This window comes from Cnephaeus nilssonii, assembly GCF_951640355.1.
Source record: "Cnephaeus nilssonii genome assembly, chromosome: 1".
In the NCBI taxonomy this organism is placed as follows: Eukaryota; Metazoa; Chordata; class Mammalia; order Chiroptera; family Vespertilionidae; genus Cnephaeus; species Cnephaeus nilssonii.
The window spans coordinates 114,858,883-114,885,947 of NC_137072.1; the positions used below are offsets into that span (position 1 = coordinate 114,858,883).

General features: G+C 55.2%; 1 protein-coding gene across 2 annotated transcripts in view; it reads left to right on the forward strand.

Annotated features, from left to right (window-relative positions):
• The window catches only part of STK32B (serine/threonine kinase 32B), a gene marked incomplete at both ends in the record, with an annotated part of 145,438 nt that overhangs the window by 63,043 nt on the left and 55,330 nt on the right, over positions 1-27,065 (forward strand). The window lies entirely within an intron of this gene.

Here is a 27,065-nt window from a genome sequence, read left to right on the forward strand (position 1 = left end):
ACCCCTTCCTGGTCAGCCTGTGGTGAGTGCCCGCACCCCCAAAACCCCTTCCTGGTCAGCCTGTGGTGAGTGCCCGCACCCCCAAACCCCCTCCTGGTCAGCCTGTGGTGAGTGCCCGCACCCCCAAAACCCCTTCCTGGTCAGCCTGTGGTGAGTGCCCGCACCCCCAAACCCCTTCCTGGTCAGCCTGTGGTGAGTGCCCGCACCCCCAAACCCCTTCCTGGTCAGCTGTGGTGAGTGCCCCGCACCCCCAAACCCCTTCCTGGTCAGCCTGTGGTGAGTGCCCGCACCCCCAAACCCCTTCCTGGTCAGCCTGTGGTGAGTGCCCGCACCCTGACACCCCCTTCCTGGTCAGCCTGTGATGAGTGCCCGCACCCCGACACCCCCTTCCTGGTCAGCCTGTGGTGAGTGCCCGCACCCCAACACCCACTTCCTGGTCAGCCTGTGGTGAGTGCCCCGCACCCCAACACCTCCTTCCTGGTCAACCTGTGGTGAGTGCCTGCACCCTGACACCCCCTTCCTGGTCAGCCTGTGGTGAGTGCCCTGCACCCCGACACCCCCTTCCTGGTCAGCCTGTGTGAGTGCCCGCACCCCCAAAACCCCTTCCTGGTCAGCCTGTGGTGAGTGCCCGCATCCTGACACCCCCTTCCTGGTCAGCCTGTGGTGAGTGCCTGCACCCCAACACCCCCTTCCTGGTCAGCCTGTGGTGAGTGCCCGCACCCTGACACCCCCTTCCTGGTCAGCCTGTGGTGAGTGCCCGCACCCTGACACCCCCTTCCTGGTCAGCCTGTGGTGAGTGCCCGCACCCCAAAACCCCCTTCCTGGTCAGCCTGTGGTGAGTGCCCGCACCCTGACACCCCCTTCCTGGTCAGCCTGTGGTGAGTGCCCGCACCCCAAAACCCCCTTCCTGGTCAGCCTGTGGTGAGTGCCCGCACCCCAAAACCCCCTTCCTGGTCAGCTTGTGGTGAGTGCCCCGCACCCCGACACCCCTTCCTGGTCAGCCTGTGATGAGTGACCCATGCACCCCGAAACCCCTGACGGAGCCTGATGCCCACGCGCTCTGCCCGCCGGCATCTTCGTCTGTAAAGAGGAAGGAATGAGCCTCTCTGGTTCCGTGTCTCAGAGCGTTTCCCTGTGAATGGTTTGTGAACTCCATTCCCGGTGAAAGCCGTAGCGTGCGCCTGATTTAAGTGTTAATGCCGTTTTCTTACCTGGTGAGCCGAGGTGAGAATGGATCTAGAGGTGCTGGTCTCTCTGAGGACGCATGGATGCGATGGAGGGTGGCAACGCCAGTCTCCTGGGGACTGGAGCTTTGCAGAGCTGGTGAGAAGGGCTCGGGATGGCTGCCCAGGGTGGACACCCTGAATTCCCAATTCTCAGTCCAGTCCACCAGGCCCGCTGGGACCCCTGTTCTGGAACCTTCTTTCCATCCCATCCCTAGTTATTATCTCTGCTTTAAATTTGCTTCCAAGAAATGCCCGCCTGCCTCGGTGCCTGTGCAGGTGACACCTCCTCTTCCCGACACCCCGCCTCCCCGGGCTCCCCGGCTCCTCTAAGCCAGTCCTGGGGGTGCCTTCTGTACAGCTTACGAGGGCCTCGGGCCAGGGGCTTCACAGCCAGGGCTTCTGGGAGTCTGACAGGGTCCTGGACACTGGCTGCTGACCCAGTCCCCAAGCTGGGCTTCTGCCGGCTGCCTCCCTCCCCCTCCCCCTCCCCCAGCGGGAGGGGAGCGCGGTGAGGAATTGCCTGTCTGCTCTATGATAATGGGATGCGGTTCTGCATCTCACAGCAGCGAGGAGGTGATTCACGGCAGCCCCGGAGAGCCTGACGCAGCCCTTCTGCTCCGTTGTTCTCGCCGACTTGCTCTGTAGCTGGCACAGGCGGAGGCCGGGCATGGCTTGTCTCATGACAACTTTCTCTGTCTCTAAAGAGTGAGGGATGGGTGCTCCGGAGCCTGTGACGGCCCATGCTGAGTTCTCCGCAGGTTTTCGCCTGTCCTGCAGCAGAGCTGTTTGTACGCTCAGGCTATGACAACCAGAGCGAAGGAGAAAGGGAATGAAGCCATCGGACCCGTGCTGGGGTGCGAGGGGGTCAGTGGGAGCCCTGGAGAGGAGGGCAGGGGCGAGGGGGGCGGTTTGGCACTTGGCTAGGGGTCTGATCTCCACGCTTCTAATCCCAGCTCTGCCCCCTGCAGGCCGAGAGGCTGTTATGCGCTGATTGGTGTGCCCGCCCCCATTCCTATGTTGAAGCCCTAACCCCCCATGTGACTGCGTCTGGGGGTGCGGTCTCCAGGTGGTTAGTAAGGTTCATTAAGGGTAACTCCGCCACAGGGATGCTGTAAGGACCAACTGAGGCAATCCACAGCAAGTGCCCGACGGTCCCGGGCGGTCCCGGGCATGAGGTGACCGCGGCACCAGGGACCTCCTGGGGGTTGCTGTCCGGAGCACATGTCCTTCCGGCCGGCCTCTGGCTGGACGCCTTGCTGACTCATCCTCTCTCAGCAGGGGCATGAGCACTGACTCTGCAAGATGAGGCCTGAGTTTTTGGTACCAGGTGTTCATCCTGGTTAACTGGTAGTAGGTAGGAAGTTCGCCTGTGTTTTCAGACTGTGTTTCCAGAATCCATATCTACTTCCTGGTTGGTTATATTTACTAGACTAGCTGTTAAAATGTTTTGTTTAAAATAGGGCATGTGGAGAAACCAAGATGGCGGCATAGGTAAACACCTAAACTGCTGCCTCGCACAACAATTTCAAAACTACAACTAAAAGACAAAACGGACATCATCCAGAACCACAGGAAGGCTGGCTGAGTGGAAATTCTATAACTAGAAGGAAAGAAAAAAGCACACTGAGACTCAGAGGAGCTGCAAGAGGCAGAGGTACTGAGATGCGCGTGCGGAGAGGACTGGCAACTGAGTGTGCGGCTGGCTTTCTCAAGCGGGAGGGAGACAAAAGCTCCCGACTGCGCTGAACTCCAGTTCCGGGTGAGACTCTGGGGACCCAGACTCATTCGGGGAGAAAATGGACTGTCTGGCAGCGGGCGGAACTCGAGGGCGGCTTTCTCTCAGAGGTGCTTGCAGCGATTACCATGGGACACTGAGACACAGGGGCCTATTAGGGCAGGGCTGACAGGAAACCAATGCTGTCTGCTCTGCCCTGAGACTCCGCCCCATCCAAGCTGAGCACAGAGGCTTATGCAAGTCTTGTCTCATAAGGGTGTCTCCAGCACAGAAGTTCTCCCAGCATAGACACAGCTGATCCTCACAGCCAATTGGCCTGGAGATCAATTCCTCCCAGTGATACCAACAACAATCAAGGCTTAACTACAACAAGACTGTGCACACAGCCCACAAAGGGGTGAACCAAGAGGGTCCACCTCAGGTAATGGGAGGCTGAGCCACTGGGCCCTATAGGACACCTAGCACACAAAGCCACTCTATCAACTCACAGAAGCAGCCAAAATGCGGAGACAGAGAAACAGGTCACAAATGAAAGAAATGGAGGAAAGCAAATGACTGGATATAGAGTTCAAAACCACGATTATAAGATTTTTCAAGAATTTTCTAGAAAAGGCCGATAAATTTAGCGAGACCCTCGAGGATATGAAAAGGGACCAACTAGAAATTAAGCATACACTGACTGAAATAAAAAATATTATACAGAGATCTAACAGCAGACTACAGGATCGTAAGAATCAAGTTAAAGATTTGAAATACAAAGAAGCAAAAAACACTTAACCAGAAAATAAAAAATAAAAAAGAATCCAAAAATATGAAGGTAGTGTAAGGAGCCTCTGGGACAACTTCAAGCGTACCAACATCCGAATTATGGGGGTGCCAGAAGAAGAGAGAGAGCAAGATACTGAAAACCTATTTGAAGAAATAATGACAGAAAACTTCCCCCACATAGTGAAAGAAATAGACTTACAAGTCCAGAAAGCACAGAGAACCCCAAACAAAAGGAATCCAAAGAGGACCACACCAAGACACATCATAATTAAAATGCCAAGAGCAAAAGACAAAGAGAGAATATTAAAAGCAGCAAGAGAAAAACAGTTACCTACAAGGGAGAACCCATACGATTGTCCACCGATTTCTCAACAGAAACTATGCAGGCCAGAAGGGAGTGGCAAAAAATATTCAGAGTGATGAATAGCAAGAACCTACAACCAAGATTACTCTACCCAGCAAAGCTATCATGCAGAATTGAAGGGCAGATAAAGAGCTTCACAGATAAGAAAAAGCTAAAGGAGTTCATCACTGCCAAACCAGTATTATATGAAATGCTGAAAGGCATTCTTTAAGAAGAGGAAGAAGAAGAAAAAGGTAAAGATAAAAATTATGAACAACAAATACATATCTATCAACAAGTGAATCTAAAAATCAAATGAATAAAAAAATCTGACAAACAGAATAAACTGGTGAATATAATAGAATCAGGGGCATAGAAAGGGAGTGGACTGACAATTCTCAGGGAGAAAGGGGTGTGGGGGGCGGGAAGAGACTGGACAAAAATCGTACACCTATGGATGAGGACAGTGGGGTGGGGGATAAGGACAGAGGGTGGAGTGGGAACTGGGTGGAGGGGAGCTATGGGGGGAAAAAGAGGAACAATTGTAATAATCTGAACAATAAAGATTTATTAAATTAAAAATAAATAAAATAGGGCATGTGCCTGCCTGCCTGGAGTGACTCAGTGGTTGAATGTCAACCTATGAACCAGGAGGTCATGGTTCCATTCCCAGTCAGGGCACATGCCTGGGTTTTGGGCTCCACCCCCAGGAGGGAGTGCAGGAGGCAGCTGATCAACAATTCTCTCTCATCATTGATGTTTCTATCTCCCCCTCCCCCTCTGAAATCAATAAAAAAAATTTTTTTAATTGGGCATGTGCCTGCCCTGCCCACCTTACTGCTGAAGCAACAGTGTGAGTGAATACCTGGCAGGATTGGGTGAGAACAGATGCCTGGAATCGGATTAGACAGTTCTCATAGCCAGCATATCTTTCTAGAACCTTCCCTGAGTAGCGATGGACTGAGTCAGGACACAGAGTGCCATGTGCCACTCTAGGCCCAGGCAGAACCACTTACATTAGTGGCTGATTTTGTTAAGGCATCGAGACCGTCGCCTAAAATAGAACTACATGAGGTGTTTAAAGGTGCAGCTGGGCTGGGCAGCTGGGGCAGGAGGGGCAAGACAGAGACCGCAGCCCCAGGTCCTTGGAGGAAGGATGCACGTCTTTCACAAGTAATTGCCGGGTGCCGAGCAGCTCATTCCCATGGAAATAACCATCGTTGGCCTTGACGACTGCGGCAGCCTCCCAGCCAGCTGCCCACGCCCTGGGTGCCCTCCTCAGGGTGCCGCAGCCCGGTCGGGCCACCGTAACAGGTGCCCAGGCTGGTGGCTTAGCCAGCAGGCCTTTATTTCTCACCGTCCCGAGGCTGGCAGTCTGAGGCCGGGGCCAGCGTGGTCGCTGTCGGGTGAGAACCCCTTTTCTGGTGTAGAGATGATGGTCTTCCTGCTGTGACCTCACCTGGGAGAGAGAGAGGGAGCTCTCTCTTACCTCCTCTTAAAAGGCCACTAATCGTGCTTGCTTTGGCAGATCATGCAGGGCCTGGAGCACCCCAATCCTAAATATGGGAACGATACAGAGAAGATTAGCATGTCCCTGGGCAAGGATGACACACAGATTCGTGAAGGGTTTCATATATATATATACTAGAGGCCCGGTGCACGAAATGCGTACACTCGGGGGGTCCCTCAGCCCGGCCTGTGCCCTCTCGCAGTCTGGTAGCCCTTGGGGGATGTCTGAATGATGGGGGATGTCCGACAGTGCTCCCACCACCGCTGCTGGTGCATGAAATGTGTACACTCGGCGCTCCCCCTGTGGGAGTGCACTGACCACCAGGGGACAGCTCCTGAGTTGAGCGTCTGCCCCCCAGTGGTCAGTGCGCGTCATAGCGACCGGTCATTCCACCGTTCAGTCGATTTGCATATTAGCCTTTTATTAGATAGGATAAAAAGGGCACTAATCTCGTGCTGAGGGCTCCCCCTCAGGACCTGATCACCCCCAAAGGCCCGACCTCAGCTACTTTCACACACTGGGAACTAGGCCTCCGATATGTGCATTTTTGCAGGACACGGACATTTAGAGCGCAGGGCAGGTCTCACAGGTGCACACCGAGCCCTCCCCTCGTCTGTGCAGAACCCTGGTGGCTCTCCATGCCCTGGCGTGGACATGACATCGGTCCCTCCTCCTGACACCCGCTGCCATCCTGCCACATGTGTCCTGGCCATCCTGCCCGACGGGCGCCACCTGTAACTCATCTCACCGTTGGCATCTCTCCAGGCCTTCGCACATGCTGTTCCTTCTGCCGGGAGCACTCTCCCCTTTGCCACTGTGAGGACTTCACCTCCCACGTGCTCACTCATTAAAGCTGTGTGTTTTTAAAAGCCTGTGCTCCTTCTGCTCAAATCTTCTTTATTTTTATTGATTTCAGAGAGGAAGGGGGAGAGAGAGAGAGACAGAAACATCAATGATGAGAGAGAATCATTGATCGGCTGCCTCCTGCACGCCCCACACTGGGGATTGAGCCCACAACCAGGCATGTGCCCTGACTGGTAATTGAACCGGGACCTCCTGGCTCATAGGTCCACACTCAACCACGGAGCCACGCCGGCCGGGTAAATGGGTATTTATTGGGCTCATCTTGGGGGCCAGGCACTGTCTTAATGTCTAAGGTCACAGACGAACAGAAGTAGCAGCGTGGCTCCTGCCTTCTTGGAGTTTCTGTCCGGGCGCCGCCTCCTCCCTCAGCGCCCTGCGCACTGCCGCCACGCCCCACCCGCAGCGCTTTCTCCTGGCTTCGTCGCAGTGCGAGCAGCTCGGTCACGTTTACCCGTTTGTATGTCTGTCCCCTCCCTTAGCAGTGAGCAGAGAGGGGGAAGGGTCCACGCCTTATTCATCTCCGTACTCCCGGCATCTGCCTTCAAGAAGTTAATCCATTCCACACTCATTAAGGGTTTCTGATGCGCCGAACACCAAACACCGTGCCAGACGCTGGTGCTGGAACAGGGAGTGAGGCTGCCCTCCCCATCCTCATCGAGCTCACAGGTGAGGGAGGAAGACAGGCCGACGGTTCATTCTGTGCCTCTGCTCTCTGCCTTACATCTTGCGTAGTCACTGTCCTTGGAGTCCTGGGGTGAGTTACAAATACACAGAGATTTCAGCTGTCCGCCGTGTCCGGAGTCAGGCGATGCCCGGCCCGTCTCCGTCATAGCGAGGGAAAATGCTGGTGGAGGTTTTCCAGTTCCTGTTCGTCTCCATCGCCATGGTAACCCCCTCAACCAAAGGGGACAGGGGGTGATGCTGTCTTGTCCAGGTCCTTTTCTCACCCTTTGCTATTCCAGGATTGTTGATGTCACCGGTGACTTCAATGTGTGCGTTCACGCTGCCAGGTTTCCTGGTTTATCTTTAAGTGACGTAGGTTTGTTATGCTTAAGGGGACAGGCGTGGGGCTGTGCGTGTGGATCATACGATGGATAAGCCTGCATCCTGACGTCCGGAGGGTCAGCTGGGTGGAGCTGTGCAAAAACAGGGCTCAGGGACGGCGGGGTCAGGCACGGGAGCTGGGCCCTGATTCCTGTGGGTGAATGGGGGACCCAGCTGTCAATCAGGGAGGGTGTGGGGTTTGCCCAAGGTCATGGGGCAGAGCCAGGACTCACCTTGGACCCGCCCGCAGTCTTCGGGGTGCTCTGCTTCCCTACTTTCTGCCCCAACACGCCTCCTGCTTGTGGCCATTGCTGTGCCTGCGCCTCACGCTCGCCTGCGTGTTCCGCCCTTGGGCTGGGCTGGGCCCGTGAGGGAGGTCAGCTCTCGCTCCCCTGCTTCTTCATGGTAGTAGCACCTCTGTCTGCGGACCACCACGGGGCATGCTCCAGCCACGTTTCATGCCGGTACGTCCTCAGAGCCTTCGTGCAAGGTGGGTGCGATCCTTCCCAGTTTGCAGCTGCAGGAGCTGAGGGTTCGCGGGTTAAAGGACTTGCGCCGTGTTGGCATTGGGGTTTGCAGCAGCGATGTGCGTGAGATGCCTAAGCCAGCTCTCCGAGGGGACAGAGACCCCGGTGCCCGCGTTAGCCAGTCTCCACGGCATAAACACTCCTTCCTGGTTCGCTATAGACTGAGGGCTTGTGTCCCCCCCAAAATGTATATTGAAACCGAACCCCAATGAGATGGTGTTGGGAGGTGGGGCCTTTGGGAGGTGTTTAGGCCATGAGGGTGGGGCCTCAGAAATGGGATCGGTGCCCTAATCAAAGACCCCAGTGAGCTCCCTCACTCCTGCCCTGTGAGGACACTGTGGAGACGGCCCCCATGGACCATGAAGAGGGTCCCACCGGACGGCCTGCCCTGGGCGCTGGCCTTCCAGCCTCTGCAGCAGTGAGAAATGAATGTTGCGGGGGCCAGACGCGGCGGGGGCCAAACATGGCGGGGATCTCCCTTTTCCGCGTCCAGTGCGGAAAGAGAGATGAACGAACCAGTTCTAAGTGGAGGCGGCCAGGGATTGAGAAATAATGGAAATAAAGAAAACAAGACACAGAAATAGATTCACAAAGCTGGGGGCTGGGTGGGACGCCATTTTGTCTGCTGGAGAGGCAGCATGACAAGGACCCTGAGCCACCCAGCAGATTTATTTTTTATCCCAAAAATCCAGGAAGTAACACCAAAACTTAGGATCAAAGGAGCTTATTTGCATTCTTAACTAGGCCCCAGCATTACTGGATTTACATACCTAGGCCCACCCCTGCTGACACCTGGGCTGCTATGAAGTCAGGACTGATTAACATGTCCAGCCTCATTGGGGAAGCATGTTCCCAGGGCGTGACTCGGCCTACGCCCTGAGTTCAGCTAATGAATAAGGAAATGCCCAGGTGCCTCCCAGGCAGCCCTCTACAGAATGTGTGGATTCTAAGCCCAAGGGACTAAAAGGTGGCCGATTTTACATGAACAGCATGTCAGCGGCTTGCAAAATTGCCAGAAATCTAGCAACCCTCATGGACCAGGATGGACCGGCTCCGGCCCAGCCCTGACAGAGCCCCATTCCTCCAAACCCAACTTCTGAGCCAGGACTGGGGGAGGCTCCCACATGAAGATGAGCGAGCATGGGCCCACCCTCCAGGGACACTCTGAGAGGAATGAGCCCGGCGCGGGGGTTGATGGGGGAGGGGGGTGGCGACTGTATACTGGGCAGGAAATGGGGAGGGAAAATGTCCCCTCCCTTCCTCAGGGGCTCTGCTTGGGGAGCCCCGGTTTCCTCATCTGTAAAATGGGAACATACCCCCTCCCTTCCATGCTTCGGGAGGGAGGGCCCAGTCAAATGAACCCCCTGGATGGAAGCCCGTGGAAATGGTGATGTTAGCAAGATGGACGTGATTATACTGCCTTCCGCGTAAGGCCCAAGTGTGACTGAGGACCTGGGATCGTGTGGAGCCGTTTCTGAAATTGCCAGTGGGAGGCAGACAGTGTGGATAAACTCTGGGGACTGCAGGTGACGCCGCGGATGCTCAGTGACCGCGCAGCGTCAGGTTCAGCTCAGGTCCCACCGCGCAGCGTCAGGTTCAGCTCAGGCCCCAGAGACACGCACACCGCCTCAGGGTGTCACGCACTGTACGGGCCGCGCTCGCCGGCTGGGGGCCGCATTACATTGGAAACTGCGGCGGCCCGGCTCCTCAGGTTGTCAAAGTCACATGACAGCTCCCCAGGGGCTGCACGGCTCATTCTCCCACCGCTCAGGAGCCTGGTCCCCGGCCCGGGAAGGTCACGGTGGAGCCTGCTGACCTCCCCTGACCCCGCACCACGTTCCCTTCCGGCTGTGCCTTCCTGGGTAGCAGGGGTGGGTCGACGTTCCCGGCAATACGGGCGGGATGAGCGGATGGATAACGGAGGGCAGAGGGCACGTCCCCGGCCTGCCAGGGTCACGCTCCGACCCGGCCCCTGTTTGGCTGCGTGGACACCGCGTTACCCTTTCCCTCTCGCGTTCCTGGGGGTTCCTCTGGCATTGGCTTTGACGTTGACCCGCTGCCTTTGGAAGAGTCGCCGCGAGGCTCGGGTGTTTGGTTTCCTTGATCTCGGGCCGTGGTGAGCGGTGCCACTCAATGTGCCTCGTCCTCCCCGGAACGAATCCCGCTTTGTCTGCTCCACGGAGGAACACGGGCTGCTTGTTCCGCAAATAACGGTGTAACGGTGGCAACGGCCACAACATGGAAAGTCCCCTGTGTTTTCTCTGAGTTGGTTTCTCTCTGCCGCGTGTGTCCTGTGCTGGCCCGTGTCGCCCCAACTGCGTCTCATGACGGGCCATCCCTGCTCCACGCGGTGCCAACGCCACACAATCTATGCGAGGTGAGGGCGTGGTGCCCACCGGATTCCATCTCAAATTAGCCGTTATCGCGATTAGAAGACTTTGCTTCCCCGATCGTTCGCTTACAGTGTTCGTCCCTAGAAGCCAACACACCAGGCCAGGGGCTCTGAGACGGACCGGGAGGTTGCCTCTCGGACGTGACCCCTCGACCAGCATCTCTACGGAGCCTTTTCTCACTCTCTCGCCAGCCACTTGATGGCCAAAGAAAGATGGGACCTGTGGTCCTTTACCGCACGTGTCTTTGATTCCCAGTAAGACTGATTTTTTAAATTTTGTTTTTTAGCAAATGATTGGCCATGAGTTCAGTGAGGTCTTTGAGAACTTCCAATCACTGTCAGGGCGGCCGGCGTGGCAGGAGGCAGGGACCCCACACACGGTCAGCCACACGGCCCACGTCTCATCCTGCCCATCCCGGCGATGACATCATCCTGCAGCCCCGAGAAGAAGCAGGGGGTGGGGAGCAGGGGAGAGGAAGAGGGAGCAGTGGGCGGAGGGACCTCACGTCAGGTCCCAGCCCTGCGTCCTCCCTTTGCGGCGGGTGGCCAGGTTGGTGGGAGACACGGTGGCGCTGGTGCCTGGTGGTGTAAATCCCTACGGTGCACAGCGCTATACGAGGTGGCTAATCCCGTTTCCCCTCCTCGTCACGCACTCGGCACGAGGCGCCGTGAAAAGAAAATCAGCCTAAACGCTGAGATCCCCATGTCGTCCACACCCCGGAGGTCTGTGCCGGGAGGAATGAGCTTTCTGATGGAGCCGAGCCGGGCACAGGCTTTGCGACTGGACGTTCATCTCGGAGGAGTCCTGGGTCTCCCGCGGCTCGCGCGCGGGACGTTGTCGTTCAGAAGGTGGCAGAGGCGCCCTCTTCGGCCGCGAGTCCCGCTAATGGCAGGGCATGCAGCGAGCATCGTTTTAATCAAGGATGGGGCGGTTATTTGCGCAGAAACAGCCCGAGGGAGGCAGGCACAGCCACGCTGTGGAGGAAGTAGAAAGCTTAATGAGGTGTAGACGGGAGGGTGCCGTGCGGACGGGTTTAATGAACATATTCAGTGTTTGCATTAGCATGTCTGTTGCTATGTGATCATGCTTTCGGTCCTGCTGGCATTATAAACCAGCCCCTCAAATGCTTCCTGTGCCTCTGAATTACTGCGTGTTCCAAATTCGGGGAGCCCACCGTAGTCAGAGTTTATTCTTTAAGTTATACTTCCTCTTCGCTCTCTTTGGTTTCTGACTCCACCGAGCTTTGCGGTTAGTTAATTGGTTATCCTCACGCCGTCCTCCCCGGTGCTCACTCCTCGGGACTCCCACACCAGGCGCTCTCAGGCCGCGGTCCAGGCCTTCGCACATGCTGTTCTACTCGCCTGAGTTCTCTCCCAGTCCTGTGCGCCCGGTGAGCTCCTCTTTGAACCACAAAACCCTGCCCACCACTCATCCATGAAGCTTTCTCCGATCCTACCGGAGTGATGCTTTCTATGACGTTGGGTCTTGCCGGGGAGCAGGGGGGAGGGGGGTATCAGGGAGCGGGGGCGGGAGGGGGGGAGAAGGTGAGCTTTTCCTGAAGAACTGGGACGCTTTCTCATTCTCACAATGAAAGCTGTGTGTCTGGCTGTGTCATCCTCTCCCCTCTGGTGGAATGGCAGCTCAGAGCTAACCCCCTTTAGCGAGGCCCGTGGGGCCGTAAGAATAGAGAGCCTCCCGACTGGGAGGCCGACTGGGAGGGTCATCAGGTCACTGGCTGCTGTGGAGACTCAGTTTCACCATCTGTAAAATGGGACTAAGGTCTGTTTCTTAGATTAGTCTCCCTGTTAGGAGACTAACGGACACGTGGAAGAGGGTCCGTTCCTTGGGGTGTGAGCTCACTTCCGGCTGCCTGTGGCTCTGGCTTGCCCCGGCTGCTTTGGAAATTGCCTGGCTCTCTGCTCGACGTTGAAATTCCTCGGTCCCAGATCCGTGTCTATTTTTATCATCACTTTGTTGTCTATGTTGTAAGCCACCCACAGTCACCTGCGGAACTGGCTCAGATCCTCTGAAATCAGCTCTTCTGTTTTTAAAGTGGTTGAGACCACCACCGCTGGCCCGGGAGGGAGCCTGGCGCCCGGCCCTCCCACGCTGCCGACCTCCTCCGGGGCCGGGGCGATGGAACCGCCCGCAGGGATGCCGAGCCAGAGGCGGGAGCGCTGCTTTCCTGCTGTCTCGGCAGAATCCGCACCTCGGTGCGTGGTTCAGGTCTGGGAAGCTCCGCTTGGAGGCCAAATTGGAACCTCCTTCCTCCAGCTCAGATCTCGATGGGGGATCCGCGCACCCACATGCGGCCGCAGAAATAGGGAGCGTCGTGGCGAGCAGGCCCTGAGTGTACTTGCCCAGCTGCCCCTCAGTGCTCTGACCTCACCGGGGGCCAGATCGGGGGGGGGGGGGGGCGGCTTTCCCCATGTGGCACGGGGACCCCGCTCTCCCGGTCAGGAGGGCCCAGGAGTCATCGCCGGAAAGCTCCCCAGATGATTGTAAGGTGCAGCCAGGCTTGAAACGGTTGAGCTGCTCAGCCCTTCGTCACCAAGCGGGCGGGCGAATGGTGCCGGGCGCGGTGGCCGGACCCGCCCCGGCCGCGTGCGTGCAGAATGGGCGGCAGGCTTGGTGTTGGAGGGCCAGCAAGTGAATGCCAGGCTCTGATCAACAGAGTGGGCATCTTCTCCCTTTTAGGGAGACGTGAGTGGGTGGGGGAGAGACCCTCAGCGTTCTGCGATGTTGTAGAGTGGGAGGGCAGGGGCTCTCTCCCGGGCATTGGATCGAAAATCTGTATAGTGTTACAGCAACCACCTTGTGCTGGCGTGCCCTGGCTACTTCCTTCTCGCGCCTGCGACAGTGACAGGGCGCTGGTGTGGTTCTGGGCGGGTGCCTTCTCCTGTCCTCGTGCCCAGCAGGAAAGCCAAAGCTCACCCAGCAAAGCCCTTCGGTGCCAGGGAGAGCCGTGCCCTCTTCTCTGGTGGTCAGTCCGTCAGAAATGCCTGTGACCCCTAACTGTCCGGCAGGCGACTCTGTGTGTGTGTGAGAGAGAGAGATAGAAAGACAGAGAGAGAGAGAGAGAGAGAGAGAGAGAGAGAGAGAGAGAGAGTGTCTGCAGGAAGATGGTGCTCAGTACTCATGCCCAGTGGCCCCTTGTCCTGCAGCTGCGCCGTGGGGGCGCCGCCCTTCTTGGGACAGTCATGTGGTCAGTGGTACGTCCTGGTTCTCTCTGGAAGAGACCACCCCAGTTCTCCAGTCCTGCGCGCATACGGAGGCATCTTCCAGAACACACTCCCTGCCTGGCGGATGGTGGCTGGTGGCCTGGCGGGTGGGGGCTGGCGAGGGGAGGCCTCGGGAACTGAAACGCGACTGGCGGTGAGTCACGCACAGAGGCGCGGCGTGGCAGCGCGGTGGAGGGGGGTATAAAAAGGCCCATCTGTGGGGCATTTTTATACACCCAGCTCTGTTTCCATGGGAACGAGACAGCATCCGCCAGAACTGCTCTGCGGGCGTCAGAGACCCCACACCAGGCGGAGCGAGCCCGGTGTCTGGGACAGGACGGGTGGGGCTCGGGCCTGGAGCTCCTTCCTCTCCGCGTTCCCATGGCCTGTCCCCCCCTTCTCTTCTCTTCTGCTTCTGCACAGCCGTCTGCTCTCTTCTCCCTCATTCTCTTTACATCCTCCTGCCGCCCTGGCCAGCTCCGACCTGCGGCACCACGCATCGCAGGCCCAGCCCGTTCCCACCCGCTGGTCCCGGCTGCGGGAGGTGTTCCTGGTGTTCAGTCTTGGCGGGGTCTGCAAACGGTGGCTTGTGGGCCCGGCCTGGCCGGCCTCGTGCTTCTGTGAATGCGGTGTGACGGGGACACAGCCGGGCCGTGTATGTGTGCAGTGTGTGTGCTGCTCTCACCTGGCAGAGGCCGAGTTGAGAGCCCTGACGAAGACCTAAAGGCTCACAGAACCTACAGCATTCACACCCAGCACCTGTCCTGACGCCTCTCCCCCCACCCTGTCTCCATCATGTCCGGTTTCCTGGGGAACGAAAGCCCTTTGGATGTGCTCCAGGCCTGGGGCCCACCTACCCGGCCCAGGAGGGAGTCTAGGCCTTTGTGTTGTAGCCCATGGGAAAGGGCTGGTCGTGGCTGCCCCGAGCACTGTTCTGAGACAGCGTTGGAGTCTGCGTCTTATCTCCTCGGAAAGAGGACTGTCCTTAGTCCCTGCTGCCTGCACGGGGAGTTCAGAGAGGGAGCGATTTGTCATATATTCATTGTCCCTCACCTGCACACCTCCTTTCGTTTCGTTTTCTTTCCCTCCCCTCCTCCTTTTATCCCCAATTCCCTTTATATATATTTATTCAAAAAGAAAACATGTCCTGAGTTGCTGTTAGCTTATAGGCACTGCTGTATCAGTCAGGACAGGCTATGCTCTGCTGCAGTAACACCCCTCCCCTCACCCCACCCCCACCCCCAATTCTCAGTAGCTTAAAACAGCCAAAGTCTCTTGGCGGTTCATGCCGCAGCCCATCCAACCCGTTCCTTACGGGGACCCAGACCTGTGGGTTGATGGCATGGCTGGCGCTCTGTCCAGGTCAGGGCCAGAGGGAAGGAGAGCTGAGCCCGGAGGTGACACACCCACTTCTGCTCACAGCTCAGAACTAGTTGCAGGGCTCCATCCCACCACCAGGGGGTCAGGACGTGCATTTCGATCGTGTGCCTGGGAAGGAAGAGGAGCCAGTATGGCTGAGTAGGATGAGCAGCCACCCGGCACTGCTGATGGGGAGACAAACAAGAACCTGCCACAGTCTGGATTTATTGAGTTCTTCCCAACACTCTGTGTTGCTGTCACATTTGCTTTTCACACCCGCCATGAGAGGCTTCCCACCTGCAGGTGAGAAAGCCGAGGCCCAGCGAGACCACGTGGCTTGATTAGAGTCACTCAGTGGTGGGACTCGCGGGTGCGATGCTGGCTTTGGAGTAGGAGCTCTGTCCGACAGCAGGGATGGACCTGGAGAGTCTTATGCTGAGTGATGTGAGCCAGTCAGAGAAAGACAAGTGCCATCGGATGTCACTCCCATGTGGGATCAACTGAACAAAATAAACCAACCAACAAAATAGAAACGGACTCACAGACACCGAGAACAGACTGACAGATGTCGGAGGGGAAAAGGGCGAAGGGATTCGGCAGCACAAATGGGTAGTTACAGAATGGCCACCGAGACAGAGGCTGCGGCACAGGGAATACAGTCAGCAATATCTATCGAGAGACACGTGTGGGGCCAGGTGGGCACTTGAAGCAGAGGGAAACCACTCTGTACGTGACATGGTTTTCTAACCACATTGCTGGGCACCTGAAACCAACCCAGAATAATACGGAATGTAAACTGTAATTGAAAAAATACTTTTGAAAAAATTAATTGAAAAAGGAAGAATTCTGTCCATGATGCCTCAGGGGCTCCCAGTCCCTGGCTCCAGCTCCGGCTGCGGGTTTCTGCCTGAGACATCCCAGCCACTGGCATGGAGGTGGGGCGGGGAAGATCCATTGAAGAACTCATTGGCCACCCCATGATGTGTAGGAGAAGATGAGGGAGACCAATCCTGGCTTGATTCACCCAAATGGAGCCCTTGTGGTGAATCTGATTGTTTCGTCCTGTGTCGGATAAATTATCGTAATGCCTCGCAAGCCATCTTCGTTCAGGTTTTAGAAACCACCTCCCCTCTCTGTTCATGAGTCCCTACAACCTCCAGGAAAAAGTGCACATTTCGTTGTTTGAATTTCAGAGTCCTGCCCAGTTGGACACTCATCCTCTTCCTGGCCTCCCCTCCTGGTTCAAGTGCCCCATCTCCACCCCAACTTGCACCCTTCGGTGCTTCTTTGGGTGCAGAGTTTCGGGGCAGAGAAGATGCGCGTCTGGACTGAGACCCTCATAGTAGGGTAGCGGGGGAGGGAGGGCTTGGAGACTATCCAGGAAGTAAAATGTAAATTTCTTTTTTAAAAATATATATCTTTATTTTAGAGAGAAAGGGAGAGGGAGAGAGAGATAGAAGCATCAATGATGAGAGAGAATCATTGATCTGCTGCCTCCTGCACACCCCACACTGGGGATCGAACCGTGACCTCCTGGTTCATAGGTTGACGCTCAACCACTCAGCCACACCGGCCGGGCAAATGTACATTTCTTGACCGGGCCAACCAACAGTTCAACTTCTGAAGACAGTAAAGGCAATAACAATAAAGAGAGTAAGCTCGTGCGTCTGCTTGATCTCCGTCCCATTCTTATGTTCCAAGGAGGCAGGGTCCAGCCTTTTTGGCCCCTTGTGTCTGGTATGTGACCTTTTAGAGAATCAACTGCCTGACACATGGTTCATGTCACTCAGCAGATAGCTGTGAAACTGAACTGAATTGATGATGATGACACTATAATCATCGTAGCCACCGTCTTTATGGAACACCTCCACTGACCAGTCTCATGCTAGATCCCTCATCTACGTTGTCTTACCTAATTGCCTATAATCCCTAGGAAGCGCGTAGGAATAGCTCTGTTCTGTAAATGAGAAATAGGTTGGAAACTTTAAAGATCTGGACCACAGTTGCAAAGCTACAAAAAAAAACCAGAGATGGGATGTGACCTCATAGCTTTGTGCTTCCAAAACTCGGACTGTTTTCTCCAAGGACAATGTTTCCATGTGCTGACAAAAGGAATTTAGGTCAAATATGTGAATTTTTAGAGGCCAACTGCCTGGTTTGGATGTAACCATTCATAAAAGGCTTAAATTATGCATCATTGAAGCTCTCCCATTGGAAAGTTAAAATGTCAAACTATAAGTTTTTTTCTCTCTCTCTTGAGCCGCGACCAGCATGGCTAGAGAGTGGATGAGTCCTGAGTAGGGGCGACAGGGGTTTGAGAAAAAGAAAGAGACAAACACAAAGACAGTAGGGAAAGCTGGGACCAGGTGGGACGCTGCCCTCGGATGGAGAGACAGTGACCCAGAGCAAGTGCAGCATGTTTATTATATACAGCATGATTCCAGGAAGTTTTACTAGAGTTTAAGACAAAGGAAATTATGTGAAATCATGGTTAAAGATCAAGCTACAATTCTTCATTCTTGTGGCTTCTTTGTAATTGTCACTCCTGGCTGAGCCTGTATAATTGTGTCAGTTCCTTGTGCCTGGCTGAACTTAGATAATGAAACCCACCCCCTGGTGCCTGAGCTAAAGGTCAGGCTGACAACATACCTGCCTATGGCAAGGTATGTTTCCAGGACGTGGCTCTGCTGATACCACTGGACTCAGCTAACAATCAGCTCATGTGCCTTCCTAGGCACTCTCTACATCAAACACACTCCCGCAGCTCAGCACCTACGCAATCTAGCAGCCATTTCCTCGAAAATAGCATCTTGTTACATAGGGATACTGCGTATGCAAATGCAGTTCCCTAAGTGCAATCAAGGAAAGGAATGGAGTGTGGTCAGGGCCAATGGGAGGAGAGCTGGTGCCCCAGGCATGGGGCAGTGAGGAAAGGGGCCCCATTTAGCAGTGTGCAGCTCAATGAAGATGAATATGGGGAACCCCTGGCTCACTCTACAGTGAGCCATGTCCTTCATTTCAGGACAGGGAGCACCTCCAAACTGTTCAAATCACCACACCACTCTGAAACTCAGTTTCCTCATCTATGAAATGGGTATAATAATTTTATCTGCCTCATTGAATTGTTGAGATGAAATAAATTAATACATGTCAAGTGCTCAGGACAATAAACATGTTCTCAGTGAATATTAGTAATTTATCATCGTCATCATTATCAGTAACTTTACTCTGGGATGGGCAGTGACTTTGGTGTCAAGTGCCTCCTCTGTCACTTATTAACTGGATGACCTCAGGCAAGTCCTTTATGCTCCTTGGACCTCTGTTTCTCCAATCAGTGTGCATTTATCTAGTACCTTCTAAATGTCAGGTACAGCCCTAGCCAGTTTGGCTCAGTGGATAGAGGGTCAGCCTGCAGACTGAAGGATCCTGGGTTTAATTCTGGTCAAGGACACATGCCCAGGTTGTGGACTCTATCCCCAGTAAGGGCTGTGCAGGAGGCAGCCGATCAATGATTCTCTCTCATCATTGATGTTTCTATCTCTCTCTCCGTCTCCCTTCATCTCTGAAATCAATAAAATATATACTTTTAAAAAATAAATAATTATCAGGCACAGTGCTAAGCCCTTTCCATATATTATCTGTCATCTGCCAACAACTTGAGATAGATTACAGATCCCATTTTAGAGATAAGGAGGCTGAGGTTCAGAGATGTTAAGCAGATTGCCTGGTGTCACACAGCCAGTAAGTAGGGGAGCCAGGTTTGAGCCCAAGTCTTTCTGCTTCCAAAGCCTATACTCTCAACCACCTCCCTAAGAAACAGGGTGGATTCCCTACCTCAGAGGGTTTTTGGAAAGTCTTAACGACGTCTGAAATGTCAAACACCCATTACAGGGGCAGGAATATAGTGGATGTTCAAACACAGGCCTAAAGGTACATTTTATCATTATGGTTAACAGCAGCAGCAAAGCAGCTTCTTGTCTTTCTCCTCCCTCTTCTATCCCCTTTCCTCCCCCCATCATCACCATCACCATCATCACATCAGCATCACCATGTCATCACCATCACTATCATTACATCACCATCAGCATCATTGTCATCACCATCACCACCATCATCATCATCCCATCACCACCATCATCACCATCATCATCCCATCACCATCAATATCACCATTACCATCATCATACCATCAGCACCACTATCATCACCATCACCATTGTCATCATCATTGCTGTCATCATCATCATCATCATCATCATCATCATCACCATCACCACCATAATCATCACCATCATCATCCCATCACCATCATCATCCCATCACCATCATCATCCCATCACCATCATCATCATCACCATCATCATCCCATCACCATCAACATTACCATTACCATCATCATACCATCAGCACCACTGTCATCACCATCACCATTGTCATCATTATTGCCGCCATCATCATCATCATCACCATCATCACCATCATCACCATCATCATCCCATCACCATCATCATCGCCATACCATCACCACCATCATCACCACCACCATCATCATCACCATCATCATCCCATCACCATCACCATCACCATTACCATCATCATACCATCATCACCATCAGCACCACTGTCATCACCATCACCATCATCATCATGGCTTTCTCTAGGTGCCCTGACCCATTATTGTGTGTACCTTGCCTTCCCCCCCGCCCCTCCTTGTGCCTGTACCACAGCCTGGTCCCTGCATTAGAAGCCCACCGCTCAGCCCTCGTCCATGCCTCTCTTTCTGCTCCACCATCTCCGCATGTCCACCTTAGCCAGGCTTTCATCCAGATCACAAGCACTTTTCCATGGAGACGTTTCTCGTCCTGCCCTGGCCTCAAACTAAACGTGAGCTGTTGTGCTTTTGCATTCTTAATGGTGTGTGATATGAACTCTACTTGTGGGTTTGTTGACTTGTCAGTCATTCCCTCACTAGGGCTCAAACTCCGTGAAGCAGGGAGCAGGTGTGGAGTTCACTGTCACGGACCCCGCCCGACAGTAGGCATAGGCAGGCATTCAACAGCAGAGAAGGGCGCTTCCTACACTCCTCAGTCTGTTCCTGGGAGCGCTGTTACACGGCGGTGTGCCAAGTTTTCTGTCCAAAGGTTTGCCTGGCCAAGTAGGTTTCAGAAATACCTTTCCTGTCTCCATTGCTGCAGTCATGAGAATAGTGGTATGCCAAAGGCTCTGAGAAGGCCTGCGGTAAAAAAACACACAAAAAAACCCTTTAAAAAAAAAGAAGAAAAAGAAACCACTTTCACTTTTTTAACCTGGTAAACTTATTTGCTCATTGATGTCCCCCTTTCCACAAATGCCCATTACTTCCCTGGGTGTGTTGTAAGAAATGAAGGCGATAAGGCCTTTCTGGTCCTGGGCTCATGGGAAAGGTTTGTAATTATTTGGGGGGCAGGGGAGGGGGCTTCCCACAAGGTCAGATTTGTGGAAGTAAAGCTGCCGGTGGGGAGCAGGAGGAAGGCGAGCATCAGCACCAGCAGGAGTGGCCTTGTCAGCAATGGGCTGACCAGAGCACTGCCTTCCCTTCAGCCACAGAGCTCAAGGCACAGGGACCAGGGCGGAGCAGGGACCACGTGTCCCTCAGCTCCTGGGGCTCGGTCCGGGGAGGGAGGGGGGCAGGGACGGCAGCTGTGGTTCCCGGTGTGCGCGTTGTGCATTTGTGTGCTTGTTTGCTTGTCTGCTTGCGTTGGGAAGGAGAGACTGTCGCATGTGGAGCCTCCCTCGGGCTGGCGTCTCCTGTGTGAACTCCCTCCCTCTGCTGCATGGGCCTGTGAGGTGGCCTCATCCCCTCCCGGGGAGCAGTAACCCAAACAGTCTTGTCTCATAGTGGAAAACACACGTCTGTTCATTTGCAGAGTAAACAGACTTGCGTTTTAAACTGGGAATCGAGCAAACTCTAACAAAAAGCAGGTGGCCAGTCTCCCGGGTGAGGTTTTTAGTTCAGTAAATGGGCTTTTCATGTTCATTTTACAACCGCCGTGTAGGTGGTACCTTCCCTGCTTATCTTCGTGATAAACGTGGGAGTTAGTATCACTACTCCCTCTACTAGTGAGGACACCGAGGCGGGAGGGCAATGGTGAGTCATTCACCGTCCGAGTAGGTAACGGGGTCAGGGCCGGGGTCAGGGCCGGGGTCGCGTGTGACGCAGGCGGGCTTGTACTGAAGGATAACATCGCCTGCGGGTCTTGGTTGAGCGCATGCAGTGCCTCGGGCACTGTGCAGGGTGCTGTGGGCTGAGTGTGCGTGTCCCCCCAGTTTCACGTGTTGAAACCTAATCCCTCCTGAGGTGGTCCAGGAGGTGGGACCTTGGGGCCATGAGGGGGGCGATTGCAGGAACGGGGTTAGTGCTCTTCTAGAAGAGAAGACCCCAGAGAGCTCCCCGCCTCCCCTCCCACCTGTGAGGACCGGCGAGAAGACTGACATCTGTGAGCCAGCATCCCTGGCAGCTTGGCCTTGGACTTCGCCTCCAGGACCGAGACGGGTTGGTGTCTGTTGTTGCCCCCTCTCCCCCGCCTCCACCTTCCCTGCCCCGTGGTGTTGGCTGCAGCGGCTGAGCCGCTGCGCCGTGGTGATGTGTCCGGGCCGTCGGGCCTGACCCCACAATTAGGGTGCAGGCAGCAGGCGGGGTTAGTGCTGACATTTAAGCCGGAGCAACTGCAGCTCCAGACTCAGAGAAGCTTGTCCGAGGCCACCGCTGCCAAGTGGCCGCCCGGGACCCAGTCCCGGCCGTCGGGCCGTTTGCCCAAGTGACGCTCAGATGCCGCCCCTCTTCCCCCGACAGCCTGTGGCTTGCTGTCAGCCAGCTCTCGGGCCCAGGGACCACAGGAAGGGAGCGAAAGACGGGGTGAGCCCCGCCCTCCCGTGGCCCCTCTGAAGAGGTTCCCCTGGCCGCTTGAGCAGCCACCCGCACCCCCACGTCCGCTCCTCCGCTCCTGGGATTTAATCCAGACTTTCCCCGTGTGGTTCTCTTAGCCAAGGCCACGGGGCATTTCTCCCACATTTGTCATCGCCCCTTAAAACACGGTAGGAGAGGAAGCTGCCGTGCCGGGCTGAGGCTAGGATGACACTTTATCCACATTTAGTTTGGACGCAAATGTCGTATTGGCCCTGGGCCGGGGCTGCGGGCGGTCAGGATAAAGTGTGCGTGTGACGCGTGACCCACGGGGGTTTGTGAGCGAGGCGAGCGGCGCCGGGGACGCAGGCGGGGGACCTGCATCGTTGTTGTGGGCAGAGGGTCAGCACCTGCTCTCAGAGGCAGCGGCTGCTCTCTGCACCCCCCAGGCTGTCTCTCCAAACCGCCGTCTCCCGCGCCCGCTCGGAAAGCCGGCTCGGACCTGAGCAGCGTTCTCTCCTCACAAAAAGCAGTCAGGGGCTATTGAAGCGGCACCTCGCTCCTCAGACATTCTTACCCATTTTTCTTTCCTTTTGATTGAATTCTTGGCTCCTGCCTCCTTCTCCTCCCTCCACCCCCCTCGCCTCCATCCGCACAATAGCAAACCCTGGTGGCTCTGCCGGCTCCTTACTCCTCCACGCCCCTCACCGAGCCAGCCTCCTGCCTGTCACCGTCACCGTCACCGTCCTGGGTTATGGCGAAAGCCGGCTAATGATTCCTCAGCTTTCATCCTCGACCCCTGCCGTCTGCTCTCCACAGAGCCACCAGGGTGAACTCCTAAAAGGCTTAAGTCAGATCATGTCGGGCTCGTTCAAAACCATCCTGAATCCAATCCCGATTCCTTTCTGTTGGGATTTGAGTCTATTAATACCACCTCCTCCCTTTACCGGCCCAGCTTAGAACCAACTGGGAATGGGCCAGAGTGAGGCTGAGGCAGGCAGAGAGCCAAGAGTCATGTTTATTAATGACCAGGAGGGGGCAGAGGGACATGGTCTGGGTCTGCTGAGCGGCGGGCTCCTAATGCCCCTCAACGGGACCCCCCTAAGGCAGGCTGCCTCTGTAATCACAGGCGTTGCCTCCTGGGCAATGTTTCCCGCTGCAACCCTCCCACCTGTATTCATGCCTTTTTACTCATTTTTAACAAGATCGTCTTTTTCCTTCCGGATGTAGGGGGGGATTTATAAATGTTGAATATCTTCTTGCAATTTGTAGCTGGTCGTTACATGTTATGGTGCCTTCGTTTATTATTGATTTTAGAGAGGAAGGGGGAGGGAGAGAGAGAAACATCCATGATGAGAGAGAATCACTGATCGGCCGCCTCCTGCTCGCCCCCTGCTGGGGATGGAGCCCAAAATACCCCGGCATGTGCCCTGACCAGGAATCGAACAGTGACCTCGTGGTTCATAGGTTGATGCTCAACCACTGAGCCACACCGGCTGGGCTGTTAGGGTGACTTTTGGTAAAAATGATCTTCGTTTTAATGGAATTAAATTACCAATCTTTTCTTTTTGAAGCTGGTGTAGTTCGTGTCGGCTTTGAAAAATCTCTCCCAACATAAATATAGGTCATATGACATTTCCCTATATTTTCTTCTAACAGTTTTTGAAGTTTGGCTTTTCATGTTTTATTCTTAAATCCAAGAGGTTTCTGTGTGTGGTGTGAGGTGTTGATTTTTGTACATGGTGACATTTAGATCCAGTTTCATTTTGTTCCTCAGCTAAAACCCGCTATTCCAGCATCATTAGTTATAGTCCCTCAGGGGCCCAACACCCCCTCCCTTTCCCCAGCGACCTCCTATCTGTGGGTCTGTTTCTGGGTTGTCTGTCCGTTCCTACGGTCTGTTTGTCCAGCCCCGCACCACAGCCCCACGGTGTGAATTATCACAACCTGATGATGTGCATGAAAACTAAGAAGACATGGGAGCTCTCTCGTGCCCCCGCACGTAGCAGACGGTCTGCCTTGAGCTCGCTGCCATTTCCTCTTAGTCTCCTGCTTGTGCGTCTGTTCAGGAGAGATTTCAACGTTCATTTTTCCTTCATAAGGAAAATGTTTTCCCTTTTGTCTTATATTTTATGCATACTTGCAAGAACTCCACGTTTATGTGTGTATTATGAGAAATATGTGAACAAAGTGCTGACGTTTTTGCAGGAAGCAAGGTAATACTTTCATCTAGGGAGACACTGTGTCTCTAAACTACGTACACACAGTTCTTTCCCGGTTCAGAAATGAGCAGTAACGATCCATGGGAAGTGTTGGATCCTCCATGACAAACTCGGACCCAGAGCCATCGGGGAACAGAGGACGTACTAAAAGAAAAATGCTGCGTATCCCAGGCCCTGTGGACGGGAGCACGCGCTCGCTCTATGGTAGTGGTCGGCAAACTGCGGCTCGCAAGCCACATGCAGCTCTTTGGCCCCTTGAGTGTGGCTCTTCCACAAAATACCACGGCCTGGGTGAGTCTCTTTTGAAGAAGTGGCGTTAGAAGAAGTTTAAGTTTAAAAAATGTGGCTCTCAAAAGAAATTTCAATCGTTGTACTGATGCTATTTGGCTCTGCTGACTAATGAGTTTGCCGACCACTGGTCTATGGGATCATCCTCGATGCTTATTCCAGGAGCAGACAATGACGTGGGAGCGCGTGGAGTCCTTTCCTTTCTCCAGGGGGCCGGGCTCTCCGGAGCAGTCCGGGTTCCACTGGGTTCTGAGTCAAGAGGGACCCACCCGGGAATCTGTCTGGGTGCTCCGGCACACGTCGCTCCCTAATACGAATATTCGGAAGGAGCGGGGGTGGGGGCGGCCAGACTAGAAGCGTGGCCACCTGGGCAGCTTCATCAGGAAGCTGCGATGTTCACTCCCGGGGACCCCGGTCCATTCCTTGCACATCATGGCGGAGGGGCTGGACCAGGGGAAGGTGGGCGCATGTGCAGTGAAGTCGGGATGACGTAGGGAAAGCGCTTGTCTGTCAGTCTAACATGGGAACAAAGAGATATTGGCCCGAGGGGTGGAGCCAACGCAAGCCTGCCCGCGGACATGGGGGAACGCATCGTCCCCAGGCCAAGGAAGTCTTCGCTCCTGTTCCTCTGGCTTCGCTCCCGCTGGCTTGCTCCTGCTTGTCCCGTGGCCCACGCTAGCCCTCCACGCTCCGTGACCATGACCACGCAGCCCCACAGGCAGGGGATGCAGCTGGAAGCACAAGCTGTGATTTCTAAACGGGAGTCGTGTTGATTTCCATTAACGATTTCCGTTAACAATTTCCGTGACTTCAGTCAGACTTTGCATCTTCCCCTAATGCGGCTGCAGCGCCGACGTCCTTCCCTCTCCTGACGGGGTCTGCTCAGCCGGGGGTCAGGGGCTGGCGCACACACGGGCGCCGCACACGGGAGCTCGTCCCTCTGATTCCCGCCAGGCAGCTTCCCCCACGTCGCCGGGAGACCGGGCTGCTCTTTGCTCCCTCCAACAGCTCCCCTCTTGGATTCCATGGATTTCTTTATCTACAGCCGTTCGCAGAGTCCTCGTGGCGTGGCTGCTCCTGCGTGGGGTGGGGGCCGCTTGTGGGTTTGATAAACTTACCCAACGTTGGGTCGTGTTTTAACCTGAGCCACTTCAGGTGTCTGTCACCCTTCCTTCCACACCTCTACCCCTCGGAGCGCGCTCTGCGCTCTCCTAGACTCTCGGGAATGGGGGGGCTCAGCCCGACACAGGAGTCTCCTCTCCAGCGTCACGTCAACGTGGACTGAGTGTCAGCGCTAAGCTGGGAATGGACCTGCTCCGGGAGGAGCCACTGCCCGGCTCACTTCCCCAGGGCGTTCTGGTACCGACTCTCCTAAATGTGAGGGAGTCCCTCCTGTCCCTTATGCAGAACCAGCCCGCGAAGAACACCCGCCTTGGTCTGGGTCTCGCCGCGTGTGCTCGCCCAGTGCGCGCCTTGCTCATGGCGTGTGAGCGCCTTACCATCACCCGTGGCCCTCCAACCTCCTGTGCGTCACCGTCCCGTGCGCCTGGGAGAGCGCAGGCTGCCGGCCCACAGTTCATGACCAGGTAGGACGCGGTGGGCCCAGTGGGTGTGCGTTTCTACCAGGTCTCGGGGGGCTCCCATGCGCAGATCTGGGGACCACACTAACTTCCGTTGTCCACAAAGAGCCTCCCTTTCTCCCCGGGGTAGCTGCTGAGCGGCCGGCCACGAACAAAACAGGCACAGCCTAACCCTCACGGAGCTTGTGTGCTGACAGGGGGGTGCAGAAACTCTGAGAGGCAACTGGGGAACCGCGTCTGGTCGGAGCTCCAGTCAGGGCGGCCCCCTGGCGGAGGTGGGTTTCCAGCCAGGACTTGAGAAATCCCTTGGCATTTGTGAGGCTGACGAGAGGAGGAGGGGCTGGGAGAGGGAAGTTCTACTGAGCTCAGAGCCCCGGTGAAGACCAGGGCGCAATCCACACAAGGCCACGGACAGCCGCCGGTGGCACGTGGAAAGGCAGGGCAGGGCCGGGGGAGCTGGGGGAGCTTGGGGAACTAGCGTAAGAGGTTCAGTTTGTAAAAGGAGAAGCCATCCCAACCTGTGTGGCTGGATTGTTGAGCATCGACCTATGAACCAGGAGGTCAGGGTTCGATTCCCCGTCAGGGCACGTGCCCAGGTTGTGGACTCGATCCCCAGTTGGAGGCGTGCAGGAGGCAGCCAATCCATGATTCTCTCTCATCACTGATGTTTCTGTCTCTCACTCCCTCTCTCTGCCTCTCCCAAATCAATAAAAATGTATGTAAGAAAGGAGAGAAGCCGTGAAAATCCCACGGGGTTTAAACCAGGGGAGCGGTGTGATGCTTGGTCTGTTCATTGACAGGGACTTGCTCATTTATAACGTCAGTCTTACTGGGAACCATTCCCCGGCTGCCATGGGCGGTGCATGGAGGAGCCTGCGTTCCCTTTGCTCTGTGGACAGCGAGCATTCCACAAACAGGAGCTCCCCCGGGTGTGAACGGCTCATACACACGTGTGTTTGTGCGTGGCGACAACTGGAGCTTTTGAGGCCGTCCCTATGTACATGTGTGCGGTGCCAGTCAATGGTAACTCGGGTGCAGCCAGCTCACCGCTTCCCTGCGGCGGATGGTGAGTAACACCCTGGTGCTGGCCCCCTGAGCAGGC